This window comes from Erithacus rubecula (genome assembly GCF_903797595.1).
Source record: "Erithacus rubecula genome assembly, chromosome: 1".
In the NCBI taxonomy this organism is placed as follows: domain Eukaryota; kingdom Metazoa; phylum Chordata; class Aves; order Passeriformes; family Muscicapidae; genus Erithacus; species Erithacus rubecula.
In genome coordinates this window covers 104783030-104798698 of record NC_136658.1, presented here as the reverse complement: position 1 = coordinate 104798698, position 15669 = coordinate 104783030, and the positions used below count along the sequence as shown (strand labels likewise).

General features: G+C 46.3%; 1 long non-coding RNA gene across 1 annotated transcript; it reads right to left on the bottom strand.

The window, feature by feature from the left end:
* Positions 1–1705: 1705 nt before the first annotated feature.
* On the bottom strand, positions 1706–12102 carry LOC306806771. Its single transcript, XR_013775567.1, has 4 exons — positions 11995–12102; positions 11106–11345; positions 4254–4459; positions 1706–3134 (listed from the first exon to the last, which is right to left on the bottom strand). It is a non-coding gene; the product is annotated as an uncharacterized lncRNA (long non-coding RNA).
* Between the last annotated feature and the right edge of the window lie 3567 nt (positions 12103–15669).

Genomic DNA, 15669 nt, shown 5'->3' with positions numbered 1-15669 from the left:
CTGGATCTGCACAGTGTGGTGAAACCCCTGTGTGCTCCAGTTTGGGGCAGATGGAGGGGAGGCCAAGAAGAATCACAGAGCATAGACAGCCTCCTCAGCCATGAAATGGGTACAATCAAGGAAAGGTTGGAGGTGTTTGCAGTTTTGGTGTAGCTGCAATTTTCCCTCCCAACATGGTGGCAGGGTGCAGCTACAACTGGGGGACAGAGGGACTAGGAAGGGCTCTTAACTTGCAAGCATCATCCTGTCCCAGGCTGGCCCAAATAATCTTACAGAGCCTTCTAGAACCTTCTGGGACCTTTCAGAACCTTCCAGGGCCTTCTAGGACCTTCTCCACCCATGCTGACATTGAGCAGAGCTGTGGCAGAAATGCAGGAGCAGAGTGGATGTGGCAAACAGCCCATTGTCCCCGCCGTCCCATCGCTCACATCTCCTGGCTCCCAAAAAGCTCTCTTGGCCCCCAAAAAGCTCTCCTGGCCCCCACCAGGCTCTCCTGGCCCCCACAAGGCCTGGCCATGCCCTGTGCTAGGGCAGGCAGGGCTGGGGGGAGGAGGCTCCTCAGCTGCCTGCTCGCACCTGCCTGCTCGCAACTGCAATTAGTTGCACCCGGTCGAAGCCAAATTGAGGCCCCTTTCAAACAGCAACTCTGTGCGTTTTGTTTCCAAAGGGAAGTTCATCTTTTATGTGCATGCAAAATGGATAAAACCCGAGGAACCTTTTTTTATCCCCCCTCCTCCCTTCTCTCCGTCAGGCAGGAATTTGTTTAGAAACACCCGCTGCCGAGGCAGGGAGATGCAGTGCGTTGAGGTCTGTAGCGATCCCTCTTTTGTGCCATGGGAAAGGTTGGCTTTGTCCAAAGAGCGAGCTCGGCGTGTGGCCTGCTCATGGTGAGGGTGTGGGTGGGCAAGCTGGGCCTCCTGCCCCGCTTGGGAAACCTGTCCCCTTCACTCTGAGCAAGGAGAAGATGGGGAAAGGGGGGTGGGTGAGCTTCTGCTGCTCGTGCACACCAAAATCCCCTCTGGGAACCAGCATGGATGGGAGCTGATGGACACCAGGCAGCCTTTCCTTGCCCTCCATTGCTCCTCCTGTTTTTCCTGCTTCGGGTCGGTGTGGATCCCCTTTCCCAGTGCAGTAGGGTGGTTCCTCTCCAGCAGAGCCCCCCCTGACTCTGCAGCCCTGCACTAAGAGGATTTGCAGAGGACATAAGGCACAGTGCTGAGCTCCCTTGGTAATGGTGCCGCGCACGGTTCGGGCTGCACAGGGAATGTCAGTGCCGCTGACAGGTACACAGAGCTGATCCCATTGTCCTTACACTGACATTAGCCAAAATAAGGGGCAACTGGTGTTACAAATGATTTCTGGGTAATTCTTAACTCTGGTGCTGAATGATCTCTGAGCAATAATTCACACATAATCCTCAGTACAGAGACTCTGCTTTAAAGGCAGCTCCATTTTGAGCAGGCCTCAACAATGCATGGATGTTCTGATTCACAAAATTAGGGAGAAGAGGGAACAGGAAAAAACAAAAACTTTTGTTTTACAGAATTTCTTTTCGGGTTGAAAATAATTATTTATTAAGAGAAGATTATCTGCTTGGTAATTACTTCTTTGAGAGAATAATTTTAACTACAATGAGTGCGTATGACTGTTTCAGGCAGGTCTGATGTATCTAGAAAATAAACAAATGAACAAAAATCTCCTGTAATGACTCGGTTCATGATGTTTATTCCTCAGAACACTCTTGGTGACTTATTGTGAGGGAATGAGTGTGCTGACAATTAACACCTTCTCTCTTCTCCTCAGCTCTTCCTGATGTGACAGGTTTCCTGCTCCAGCGGCACTCATGCAGCCCCACTAGCAGGGCACCTGCTGAGACCTCTGCAGTGTTTGGTGCATTGCTGGCCTCATCACAGCCCCATGAAGTGAAGCAGGGAAATGTGCTGCTCCCAGAGTCACAAATCCCAGAGAGGAGCAGGTGATTCTTCCCAAAACCATCTACTCATTTTGGGTGCCTGGTGCTGGCATGAGAACCAGGGCTGGGTTTTCAGAATCTCTTAGCACCCACTCCAGCACTCATACCTGGCTATTTATCTTTGAAGAATGCTTTTCTTACAACAACTTGATTGTCAGAGAGTGGGCACAAAAGGGTTTGAGTCTGCAACAATTACTCTGTTGAGTAATCCTTGGGTAATCCTGGGAGGTTTTACCTGGCTGGCTAAAGACTCAGCACTTTACCAAACCATTGGATACATCCTTTACAAATTTTTTTGGCCCACTGCTTCCACTAGGGATTTCAAGGGGACTGGAATAGGTTTTGTAATCTCTGGTAAACTTTAAGTAACATCCATGGGACATTTTAGCCAATAGGCTCAGCTCTTGGTTATACAACAGAAAAATGTTGTAAACCATATCTGTTCATCATGAATCATATTCTCCTAGCTATCTGCTACAGACGGGAAAGGAGACCCTGCCATATGCCACAGAAAAAAAAAAAATTATCTTCTAGCAAATTCTGAAAAAGCAAGTAACGTTTTCATAGTTTGTTTACTCATTTTTTCCTTAAAAGAGGCACAGGAATCTGTGAATCAGAAGAATTTCCATCTCAAAAACTGCTTTGGCAGCCAGTGGCTTGTAATTTAAGATTAAGCGATTGAATTTCACGCAGCCCTGCTTAAAATTCACTGCCCCACAACCCATCACCATACACATAAAAAACCCCACACAACAGTCGTGTCACCTCCTCCCCCAGCATCTATAATGTCTACTATAAGTAAATAAAAAAATGCCCAATCAGCTGGGAGGTCACAAAATGTACCTAATAAAGATGTGTTCTGTGCGACTGCCGGATTTTCCCCCTCGCAGCGTTCGCAGCCCATCAGGCAGCTTTCGTTCCAATGCAGTGCCAGTGCTGGGCTGACTTCAATCAGGCTGCACAAATCAGCAGAGCACAAATGCCTCCTTCCCTCCATCACCTGAAGCCAATGCTGATTCATCTCTTCAGGCCCATTCCTCCTGCCCTTTCTCTGAATTCGCTGATTGCTGAATCATTTTTTCCCCCATTTTGCTTTTCTTCCCGCCTTTCCCTCTGGAGTGTCCCGGGTGCTGAATGCAACACGCTTCGTTTTGAGATCTGACTGAAAGGGAATATGGAAATGAATTGGCTCAGGCTGCTGGCAGCCTTTTCCACGTGCCTGTACTGTGTAAGAGGTGCCATGCAATTGCCTTTCCATTGTGGTTCCCCACCAGCCACCTGTCTCCTTGCACACACTGCTGCCGCTGCTCTCAGCCTGGGCTCTGGAGATGGATGTCCCCTTCCTCTCCCTATTGTGCAAGAGGGAGGGCAGCTGGCAGGGCTGTTCTCCTAAGGGCTGGAACTGCCCTGTTTGACTCAGAATAGGCCAGATTTAGTGAATTCTCTGGCTTGTGGTAAATAGCATGTGACTGGTGCTTTGGCAAGGGCTGCAGAGGGATGTACAGTACAGTGTCACTGCTGTTTGAATGGTTATTTGTTCTGACTACTGGAAGGAGAGACTAGTTGAAAGACAGCAGCCAGGGGATGTGCCTCCTCCATGGGAGGGTGGTGCTGGGACCCTTGCAAGTTGGGGTATATACTCACTTCATGAGTATTCCCCATCCCAAATATGCTGTCCCGTGGTTCTGTGGCTTTTCCAGTTCCATGAGAAAGACAATGCTGGGAAGAAAGAAGGTCTCATCTCCATGACATGCAAGGGGGAAGCCCAGAAGGATCAAGATCTTACAGCCAGTCAGGAGGGTAATGTCAGGCAGGCCAGGAGCATCTACATACCAGGGGAACAGAGCCAGTGACAGAGCCACTCTGGGTCTCTAGAAGCACCTCCAGTTGCTGGAGGACAACAGACTCTTCTGAAGGGTGGATGGTACAAAACTGACCCTGACTCAGTCCCTTGCTGGAAGGGAAAATCTGAGCTCTAATTCCCAGGAGGACATTGATCATTTGTGCTGATTGTTTTCTGTTTGGAGGCATTTCAAGAAGTGACTTTTGGAGTCCTGAATCAGGACTTCCTGTGCCCAGGAGAAGCTGGTCTGATTTTCCCACCTGTAATAAGCTGATCTGTAAAAAGACACACAGACTTTGTCTTACCTATGTCCTTTGACCATTGCAGTCACACAAAACTACTTTGAGGCTGCTGTGGCAGATTAATGGCACAAACACCACAGATGTCTGCAACTGCTCAAAACCAGAAATAAGAATTTTTAGGTAGAGACATCCTCACCTATGGCATCAGCCCTTGTGTCCTCATTTTCGCAGACTGATGGTAGGAGCACCACTTGGTGCTGGTGAATTGTTTGTATATTCAGGGTCTTGGGATGACTCAGACTTTGGCAGCACTGTAGGTCTGATGATGCCAGTGATTTCTCTGGCATGATGCCCATTTTTCTCTTCCATCTTTGTGCTGCCTCTTGCCCAAGGAGTCATGGTCTACAAGAAGGACCACTTCCTATCATTAGTACAATAGCCATAAATGAAAGAGCATGAACATTTGTACTGTGGTATCACAGAGAAACATGATCTCAGGCACACTGGATGCCAAAACCAAATGAGAAACTTTTCTTCTAGTTTTATCACAATTTCTCCCAGAGCCACTGCTACTTGCATTCTGGAAATTTACAGGATGAAGGATTTTGTCATGATATCTAATTCTAATCTGGAGTGATTTACTGTTAAGTTGAAAATCAGGCCAGTGCATATCCCTCTCCAAGTGGTTTCTGTGACAGTTTCTATTAACCATAAAAACGTCACTTGCAAGGAAGTATCAGCCTTCTTTGCAATCATCACTATCAGATGCACACTTACTGAATGGAATAAATAATAGTCTCCTACAATTAGCCTAGGATGCAGGGCATGTCTGGCTATCTCTCTTGGCTCCAGAGTGAAGTTTTCACAAGCAAACCTCTGTACAAGGAGATGAGATCTATGTGGATTCTCTGGAGTTCTTCAGAACCTGAAATGCTGTAAAGCCTTAAGGATAAAGCTACAGTTTTGGTGCCTATCTCTGTGGTTTCAGTCTGTGTAAGCAACTGAAATACCCATCTTTCTTTATTCTGATCCAGTAAAAGAAATTACGTTTATTTTGTCACTTATAATGTGTTTTGAAATACTCTGCTGGCTCTGTGGTGTTTCCTGCTGTTGCACAATCACAGTAAAATTTGTAGTGTGGGGTTGCATCGTAAATGCTTTGTCCCCATCTACCCTTCAAGGAAATGACACAGAGCCCTTCTCGAGCCTGGGGCTGTGGATGGGGGCTGCTGTCTGTGGGATGTGTTAGCAGTGTTGAGACACAGATTTGAGTTAATCTGTTCCTCAGGTATGAGCTGAAACGAGAGTTTGGGTTTGTGTCATATTCTGCCATCGCTCTGAGCCACTGCACTTAAGGTCTCTGCTGTTGGAGGTGAGCTCAAGAAATCAATCTGAGTACAGAAAATAACACTTAATGGTTCCCCACATTTTAAACCATACGGCAAAAGTCATAAAGAAAGTTGTAACTTGGACCTTAATTGCTGTGTTTGCATCTGAGGGTTGGAGTCCAGGGTGCTGCAGAGCTGAAGTGGTGGATCTGAACTGCATGAGACACGTTACTCTTGCAGCAGCAGAAGCAAGAAGCCTGTTTACATCTGTCTAGAAGAACAAAGTCATACTCTCCTCTTCTATGCACCATTCTGACTACTGAGGTCAGTGAACTTTGACTTGCGTGTCAGGGTAAAAAATTCACTGTGTAGGAGTCTGCAGCTGGCACAATGAACAGAGGGAAATATCAGCCACCTCTACAGAGCACCTGGATCCCTTGATGAAGTGAACTTACAGGACCTGGATAGATCTGAAGGAGTAAGGGGAGAAAGAAGCATTTGGTCACATTTTGAGAGCAAGGACACTGTATTTGGAAGTAGAAGCTCTGAGAGGGACACGTGCTATGACTTAAAAAAAACATCTGCTCCTACAAGAAGCACCATCAGTGCAGGGAGCTGAGTGCTGAGAATCACAAACAGCAGCTCCTGTACTGTGCAGAGCAGGGCTCATGAGAGAAGATAAAGTAGTCAGTGAAGGGGTTTAGTTTCTTCTCCCCTTTTTGTCTGATTTACAAAGGCTGTTGAAACCAGAAAGGGGTTAAAAATCTCTGGAAGAACAATTTGCAACTTGTCAAACCTACTCTAGAAGGAGAATATGAAGAAGCTCGTACTATCAAACTTCAGAAAAAAAATCTTGATGTATGACTTAACTTCAGCACAGGCAGAGGCATCTAGTCTGATATTAGAAGGCTCTCTGTCTTCTATTTACCAAATACATATATATTTCAGAAAAAGAGCCTCTGTGTGTCACTTGCCTGTGGAATTTATAAAAACTTACACACTGAAGTTAGAATTACAGAATATTATACAATATATATTTCTAAGTATTGTTGTCAGAGGGAGAAGTGTCTGTGGTCTGTTTGTGACTGCAGAATCCGTGATGAATACCTAGAATGTTCCTCTCCTGGAAACGCTGTTAATTGTTTTTTCACATGATGAAATTGGTCTGAAGCAATTTTGCTGTCCCTTGAAGTCTTGTGAAAACAGAAAACAGAATATATTAGTACAGGAAAAGATGATGCTCACAGTTGTCTAAGAACTAAAAAGCCATGTGTATTCTTCAAAGTCTGTGGGATGAGTCTGCTTTCTTCCCTGCAGTGTTAACACATGCACCTTGGAGACTCTCATCTCAGCCAGCATCTGAGCATGCTCTTGCATTTCATCCCATGGCTCAGGAGCAAAACCACCAGCTTATATTCAGCAACATGTAGCTCCAAAATCAATGTCAGCTAGGCATTTTCATTGCTAACAAATTAAACATTTTCACAGCTATTATTTCGATTAAAACTTGATAAATAGAATTGGAGGACTCTGATTAAGCTAAATTCTCCAAACTGTGAACCTTCTTCTCTGACTGGGACAGATGAGAGAAAAGAAAAAAGTAAAAAAGTAGCTTGTGAATGTTTTCATCCTTGCTGTCTATGGTGTGGCTCTTGAATGAATGAGTGTCACCAGAGAAAAACTGTCTTGGTGAGAACTTCATATGTATGGAAAGATTCAATTCAAAAACTGAGATTTGCAGGCCAAACTGAAGGAATTCTTTGTGTTTCCAAATTTCAGTTCAGTGAGAGTTTGGGAATTAGTTGGGCCAGGGACTTTTCCAAACCTCAGAATGATAGCAGGAACACATGCATATGCTGTGTACAAAGTCACTCCCTGAAAAAAATTAAATTGAGCTGATATGTTGGAAAGATGCCAGACTGTTATTAATAGGAAATCAAAGACATTCATCTTCAGAGCAGGTATGTCAAAGGTGCTGGCAGCTGAAGCTTCTCCACAGAGTGAAAAACTCATTGGCCAAGTTTTCTTTTAGTTTAGTTTTTTCTTTTAATTTAGTTTGTGAGGAGAGATTTGGTACCCACAAGATCATCCCAGCTCACTTCATGAATGAAGCTTTACCATTATCATACATTAGATTTCCCCATAGCAAATAAAGTATTGAAATTGCAGTGGAGACAATACATGAATTTTAACTATGTCATAAACCATACTTTAGATGGCTATAACAATAAAAATGTTTGAGACCCAGATAAGCTGAAGATTTTTTCTTTTTTAAAAAAATCCCAAGCAACCCAAGCCTGCTCAGTCTCCACTTCTAAAAATGTCTGTACAAACAGACTTAGCATCGATTTTACATTGACTGATCTATGTTCAGGGCACAGGAGCATGTAGAGAGAACCAGGAGTTTGCTGGCAAGGCAGACCACAGCTTTTCCTATGGCAGCTTGTGGAAGGGGTTCCTTCTCTGAAGATTTCCACTCATGTCCCATTCACTTTATGGATGTCCTCAGGATCTTGACACAAACAGGCCCCCATTCCACTTCATTTATCATTTATCAAATGATAAATAAGATGCTAATACTATAATTGAAGTTATTCATACAGACAGTAATCATCTTGTGATTCAGTGCAACACAGACCTGTGAGGTGGAAGACTGCACTGTCCTTATGCAGAGATCTCTATCTGGCCCATCAGTTTCTGCACTCTAAATATATTCTGACTCCATGAATGCTGAAGTTTTAAGGTATGATTTCCTCTACTTGGGCTAAACCCAAAGTGATTAATTTTTGTGGTGCCAGAAAAAAACCATTCAGCCCCTTCTGAGTTATGTGACACTGAAAGACAAGGTATTGATAATGTTGCTATTAGCAGCTGAATCAAGACTCACTGATATCACATGCCATAATATTTTTTAATTTATTGAACAAGGAACGGCAATACATGTAGAAGTGGAAGACAGGAAACTTCAGAGAGTTTGTGCCCTCCAGTGAGCAACACCTGATCCAGAAATCAGGCTCTGGCAGTGTGCAGTGCAGAGAAAGCATGCTTGAATGAATGCCTAGGTCCTGGCTGATCCATACCTCATAGCTAATCTGGTTACGCGGGGTTTATTTCACAGTCGGAAGTTCTTGTGCTGGAAGAGAGTCCTGCTGGGGTTTTCTGAGCACACGGCAGAATTAATGAATGAACCAACGCAGCTTGCCAGCCCAGATTTAAATTGCTTACTAGATCAAAATCTGTTCATTTTCTCTGTCCTTATTTCCAACCTCTCTGTCTTTTATTTATTAATTTATTTGAGAAGGCAGATAAAGAGCGCAGAATGTGCCTGTGGATGTCATCAAGGCAGCAAATGCAGATAAAATGCTGTTTTCCACACTGGCCTGAACCCTGGACCAGGCTTTGACCTCCTGGGCAGGGAGGTCCCTGGCAGAGGCTGTTTGGTGGCTGGTGCTGCTTGTGGAGCTGGGGATGAGAGGAGCTGTGGCTACCAGCCCTTCCAACCCAGCTGCCCTGAGCCTCTCACTGGGCCCCAGCAGCCCTTTTCTACAGCCCTGGGAAGAGAATGGCATTAAAGCTGTGAAGCCCTGCTTTGAAAAAGCAAGAAATAAACACGGGCTGCTTTGCAGGAAGGGTCACGTTTTTTCTGTCTTTCTGATCCACGCTGCCTTTGGTATTAGCCAGTTGTCAGGCTTTAATGGGTGCTTGCAAACAGGATATCTGGAATATTTTGATTTATTTGGCCACTGGGCAGACCTCCAGCCTGCCGTCTTGACTGCGGTGTTCGTATTTTAATAGGAGTTTTAAGAAGGTTTAGTTAGGGGTATTTAAGGTAGTCCCTGAGTTTTCATGCAGACTTTTCACCTCCGACCGAAAACACAGCGCCGAGGAGATGCTGCGGCAGGTTTTTAAGAAGGAGAGGGATCCTATAAGCGTGCCACTGTCACTGCACTCCCAAAAATCCTTTCAGAAGAGCGCAGCTCCTCTCGCACCATCACGGCTCCGTTCGTATCCCGGTGTCTGGGCTCCTTAACTCCGTGTCCACCCTGCGCAAGGCAGGGATGCAGGCAGCGCTCCGCGGCAGGAGCGGGGCACTGGGAAAAGGATGGATCCTGCTCGCCCCCATCGCCCTCCCCAGCCCCAGGCATGTCCCTCCGAGCCCGGCACCAGGATGTGCTGCAGGGAGCGGCGCTCGGCTGCTCCCAGCTCCAGGCAGCTCCCCGGAGCCCGGGCTGCGCTCTCCAGAGCCGAGGGGAAAGGAGACAAATGCCGCTCATTCAAGGTGAAGGGCAGTGCTGGCATGATGGAAAAGCCGCCTGTGCTCTCTGCCAGAGACTGGAGACCTTCCTGAAGATTCACTGCTCTTCAGTGGTTTTTTTTTTATGCTCCTATTTTAGAGCTTATGGAAAGAAGAGGCTGATAATCAAGAGAGAGATTCTGCCAATATATCCAGGTATCCTGAGCTGCTCTGCCCCTGCTCTTCCTCACTTTCCTCTCGCTGTGCTGCCAGCACGGGCTGAGCAGGGATGGATAGCTCTGCTGCCTGCTGCAGTGCAGGCGTGCAGCATCTCCTGCTGCAATATTGACCGGGTTTGCTTTCCTCAGCTGGAGACTGCACTGAGAATTACCTCCAAGTCTCTGGAGGTGCAAGCCCAGAGTGCAAAGCACTCTGCCTGCTGCTGGCTTAACCCTGCCAGCTTGGACCCCAGCCCCTGAGGAGGATGAGGCAGTTTTCTTCCACACCTTCCCAAAAGGAGCTGAAGAACTTCCGAAATGAAAATCTGCTTTGAAAGTGTCACAATGGCCACCCCACTTCTCTGGGAGGCAGCTTGGTAACTGAAAACCAAACTGGGGAGCCGAGCCAAGCTCCCCAACCATAGCCTGGAAGAAACTAAAGCAATGAGGAAGATTTTAAAAGACCCCTCAGAAACCAGCACATCAGTTGTTCTGCTGGAGGTTTTGCCAAGTCTCCTCTGTTTGTGTGAGGCCCTTCAGAACCAACAAGATGCAAGCAGCTGCCCTCCTTCCCCTCCTGCTGTTTCCCATGGGACAGGTGGAGGGAACACATCGTCAGGAAGGGAAGCTCAAGCTTGAGCTGCTCTGCTCAGTGTGCCCACACCCACACACCTCTCCAACAGCAAGCCTGAGAGGAGGTGGTGTGATCTTGGCACATTGCATGGATCCATGCAGAAGGATGGGAACACGGGGGTGAATATCAAGGCTTGGGAATATATCAAGGTTGAGTAAAGGTTTGTCTGGGTGATGAAACGTTCGTGAGGTGGCACATTGATGAAGGAGGGAAGATGCAGAAGGCAGCCCATCATAACTTCACCAGCTTGTGCTACCGAGCATCCCCTGAAATGCTAATTAAAACGAGCAGAGGGAGAGGAGCCTGCTAACAGGATCACAGCCTTGCTTGGATTGAGTAGTAAATGTGTAGTAGGCATCCGTGTTTTCCTCTACATGTGCCTTCCAAGCTGAGTTGACTGAAAACGTTGCAGTTTTGTGAAACCCACACAGAGTAGGATGGAAACGCAGACTAGTCAGAGAGGCGAGGTCTAGGCATGAAGCTGGAGGGAAAAAAGCCATGACGGGCTTCCGCAAATAAATAAATAAATAACTGCCCGAAATGAGGGCTAATTAACTTGCAATAAACCAACTTAACCACTTAGGGGCAGCGTTAACACAGAGTTAACATGCAAAACAAACCTGCACGTTCTCACCTGGTTAATTTAATATGCGCCGTGAATATTCATAGTGTATGAAATCCTGGTACATCAGCACACCAAACGATGCAGTCTGTCAAAGCCGGGAACGCGTGGCAAGAGGAGCAGCTCGGTGGCGGCTCGCACGGCGCTGACTTTGATCACTTACTGTTTCTAAACACATCCACAGAGGAGGTAGGACTCTGCTGCTTTCCCTCTGTCAGGGTCACAGAGTGTGTTCTACACAAAGATTAAAACCTAAAAAGAAAGAAAGAAAAAAAGGAGATAGAAAAGAGCTTCACTTAAAATAAACATAAAGAAAATGACACAGAAAAAGGGTGTCTTTGAGAAATGCTGCTCTTGCATACAGGAGATGAGCCCCCCATTTTATCTCCGTGGCCACATTCAGAGTCACTTTGCTCTCAGACAATACGTTTCTTTCTCTACATTGCATGCAAACAAGTCCTGGTTCCTTGGATTCCTGTGAAACATTTCCTTGCATAAAAAGGAGCCCAGACCCATTTCAGGTGTGTTTACACTTCCACATCAGAACACGTAAATAAAGAAAAGGGGCCCCTTTTTTTTTTTTTTTTTTTTTTTTTTTTTGTGTGTGTGTGTGTGTGTGTGTGACTTGACTAACTTGAGTTAGCTCTGTCAGAAAAAAACCCCACAGTAACATGTTATTTATTTATTTATTTATTTATTTTCTATTTATTTTTACAGGGGGCCAGAGGCTTGAATTTGGACTCAGGTAAACCTCATCTTACCTCAGTGTCCTTTTAACCTGAGGTATTAAAAGCTTAACTTTCCCCCTCCTCTTCCTGTCCTCTCTCCTCTCCCCTTCCTTCCCTTTATGCACTAGCACGTTTGCAAGCTCAGACATGGCCTGCCAGTGTCCCAGCCTCACCTTTACAGCCACCAGGTGCTCAGGCAGGGCTTGCAGGGTGTGCCTGGGGCTGTTCCCCCTGGCAGTGAATGCCAGGTCCGTGCACCACCAGAGCACTGAGCAGGAAGAGCAGCCCTGGATCAGGTGCTCACATTTCTGCTGAATTAGCCTGAGTGCACGACAGGGAGCACATGGCAGCTTTATGCTCTGTGCTGGCCGAGGGAGGACAGACGATACCTGATCTGGCATGAAGTGAGCTTGGTGTGGAGAGGAGATATTGGACATGGCATAAAGTTAAAGCAGGGTGGATAAACAATATCTGATCTGGCAGAAGAAGCTGCTGGTACAAAGTTGGCCTGTCAGAGCCATTAAAATAAATTCGAACCAGTGGAGTAAGTGCCACATAGCCAAAGCCTTTTTGCTGCAGTGTCAGGGGCCCAGAGACAGATTCCCTGTGCTGTCAAACTCTTGCACTTGGGAAAGGGGTGGGAAATGTGTGCCCACCCTTGCTGGCATGCCTGTCTGAGGAGCAGCATTGGGGTGGGTGAGGAGGCAAAGGGCCAGGGATGATCCTTCAACCCCGATGGATGCAGATACAGACCTTGTTCAGCATTGCCCAGGTCCTGGCAGGTGTTTGACAGTGGATCCTGGTGTGCCAAAGGGCTTCCCCTGGTGCTGGGAGAAACAGAGGAGAGATGTGCAGTGCTGCTGCCAGCACTGCCTCTGCAGAGGAGGGTGGATCAGGCTCCAAAGCCATCACCCTGCCAAAAACATCAAACTGACTGGAAAAAAGTACCGCAAGGAGAGGAAGCAAGCGAGCTGTCAGAAATGAGAGAAACAACAAGCCCACTGTATAGGATCACCACAGACCACCCTTCTCACTGAAGTGATGTTTCTCCTTTCACCTGTCTCAAGTGGATGAAAAAGTCAATGTTTAGGCACTTGCTTCCTTTGCTTATACAATTTGAGTGTTGGCCCTGTCTTTTCTTCCAGGACGGCCAGAGCTGCCCTGGGAGATCCAGTCCTACAGCTCCTAGGAAAGGGAAGGAGAATGACGGGGCTGAGTCGTCATGCATTATGCTGAATATTTACCCTCATGCATGCTATTTTATTTTAAATCTAGCGTGTAATATGCTTTGCATCTAGCGTGTTGCTCTTGTGTGTTTTTCCCTTGCCCTGCCTGTCTCTTGCTGGCAGCTGCCATCGTGAAACAAAAGGCAGCTGCCAGTTTGAGTGAACATCTCTCTTTCTCACTCACTCTTTTGCCTCTTGCTCTTGGAGCTGATGCAAAACCACTTCACAGACTGGGTGGCAGGCACTGGTGGAAGGGGGGTTTGCTGCCCTTGGGATGCTTGAGCATGCAGTGCCTCTGAGACTCGCTGCCAGAGCTCAAAGCTGTGCTCAAGCTCTTGAACCTGGCTCAGCAGTAGCCAAGAGACAAGCAGCTGTCGCTCTGCCAGCACACCAGCTCAAGCTATCTCCGTTGCAGCAATTGCCCATTTCACAGGATTTGATTATGCTGCTTTTGGCAAAGGTGATGGTTTATTAAATACCACTTTAGTCCTCTGCTCCAAGATGTGTAATCAAACACAGTGATCTCTTGCTCCAAACCAGTGGTACTCCCACATCGCCTGAAAAAAAGCCTGAAAGAAGCAAGATTGAAACAGCATTTGGAAGAAGCAATTTTCCTGTGTCAAAATTAGAGTAACATGAGGAGAAAGCAGGATGAGATGCCAGGACCCAGACCCTCAGGCCAGCTCTGGGCCTTGGATGCTGCAGCCCTCTAGCCAGTGATTCTGTGCAGTGAAAAAATTTTGTGTGTGAGAGTGCCTCCAAAACAGAACTAGGATCCTTATTCCTTGGCTCCACTTATGACTCTATAACCCCATGTTCTAGGAGGCTCTGGAGACCATCAGAGGGGCCAGTTTAGCTGTTTTTTCCAGAGCTGGAAAGTATGGAAGAGATGTTTTTGCTTTTCTTAGGAGCCTTTTCCCTGAGCTATAATGAGAACACGCTTTGGGAAAACAAGTTGAACTCTTGACTGCTGTAAATAGCCATGGGCTGGGCCATGCTTCTGGGAAGGGACTGTGTCCTGCTGGGAGAGGAGCAGGGATTAACGGAAGTTTGCTGGAACTCTGGTCACAGGCTTTTTTTTTTTTTTTATTTTATCCCTCTGGGCAGTGGTGAGGGATCTGGGGAAGAGGGTGAGGTACAATAGTCAGGGAAGTTGTAAAAAATCAAGCAGGACTCCAAATGATAGTGTAAAATTAAAAAGCCAAGTAAATGCAAGCCTCAGTTCCAATCAGGAAAGTTAGGAAATGAGATCTGAAACACCCTCCTGGGAGTCTGATGTGTGCTAAAGAACCATACTGAAATAAATTCTCATGCAAGCTGTATCACTGTTATTGTCAGAGAAACTGAGCCCTCGCTCCTTCCCTTTGTGACAGTTTTCTTTCACACAGCTCCTGGGTTTTTTGTTGCATGGCTTTTTATTTCTTTTTTCTTTTCTTTTTTTTTTTTATAATAGGAATGGATATTCTCACGTTACTCATTGTAAGCTCTTTTGTGGAAATTATGGCAATATGGACTTGTTCATAGGGACAGTTTGGAAAGATCTTGGTTTGTGCGATCTGCCTGACATTGTTTTCCTGTAGCACAGGAAAAGAAGCTGAAGAGGACAGGTCTGGAGTCCCTGAGGAGCTGTCAGGGCAGGTGAGAATTCACAAATGCAGGTGAGAAGGCTGTGATTTTTGTAAATGAAGAGTAAGCTATACTTCCCAAATGAAGATGATTTCCTCTAGATTAAGCAGGATTGCAAGCAAACAAAGAATAAAAGTTTATGTCCATGAGCAAAAGAGGGCATCTGGCACTGCTCTGTGGGTTGACTTGCCTCAGACTGCAGGAAAACAGGAAACACTTCCACCTGAGCCATTCTAATCCCCTCACCAGGGCTCCTGGATGAGTCTAGAGGTTTTGTCTGCTTCCAAAACTACATAGAAAGCCGAGTATATAGAAATATTTCCAGTTTGATTTATATGAGACACCCTCTAGTAAGTGGTACTCATCAGTTGTAGCACAGGTGAAACATGGTCCTGCTCTGAAAACTGGGAATTTATTTTAACTCCTGCAGCACAGATGAGTTAACAGATGTGACAGAAAGTGGATGAGAAAAATCCTTTTCCTTTGCCACCACCTTCATTGGCATGCCAGAACTGACTGCTGGGCCAAATCCCACTCCTGAATGTCAATCCTTTGCCATTGCTCTGGGTTCTCCTCTCTGGCAGTTAAGGAGTTTTTCCTGATTTTCATTTAGGGAGCCCTGTTTAACTGCAATTCCAAGTTCTTTCTACATTTCTCCCCATGCTGCAGGGGCAGGATTCTGCTGGGGGCTCCAGTCTCCCTGCTCTGGGCACAGCTTCTTTCTCCAGCTCAAACTACACTGCTGAAGTGGCCAGTCCATTTGCTGAAGTGATAATAACCCTTACAGAAGGATTCTAAAACATCTTCATAAAAGACAAAAACACATAACTTCTCTTTCTTTCCTCGAAACTTTGCACACAGATTTTCTGTGAGCCTGCCTTGGTCTATCTCATCTCCAGCCTTTGTTGAACATCCCATCCTGCTGATGGCTGGGGAGTTCCCTATTCCCAAGGCAGCAGCAGGGAGGGAACATGCTGTGCTCTGCTGTGGGTCTCT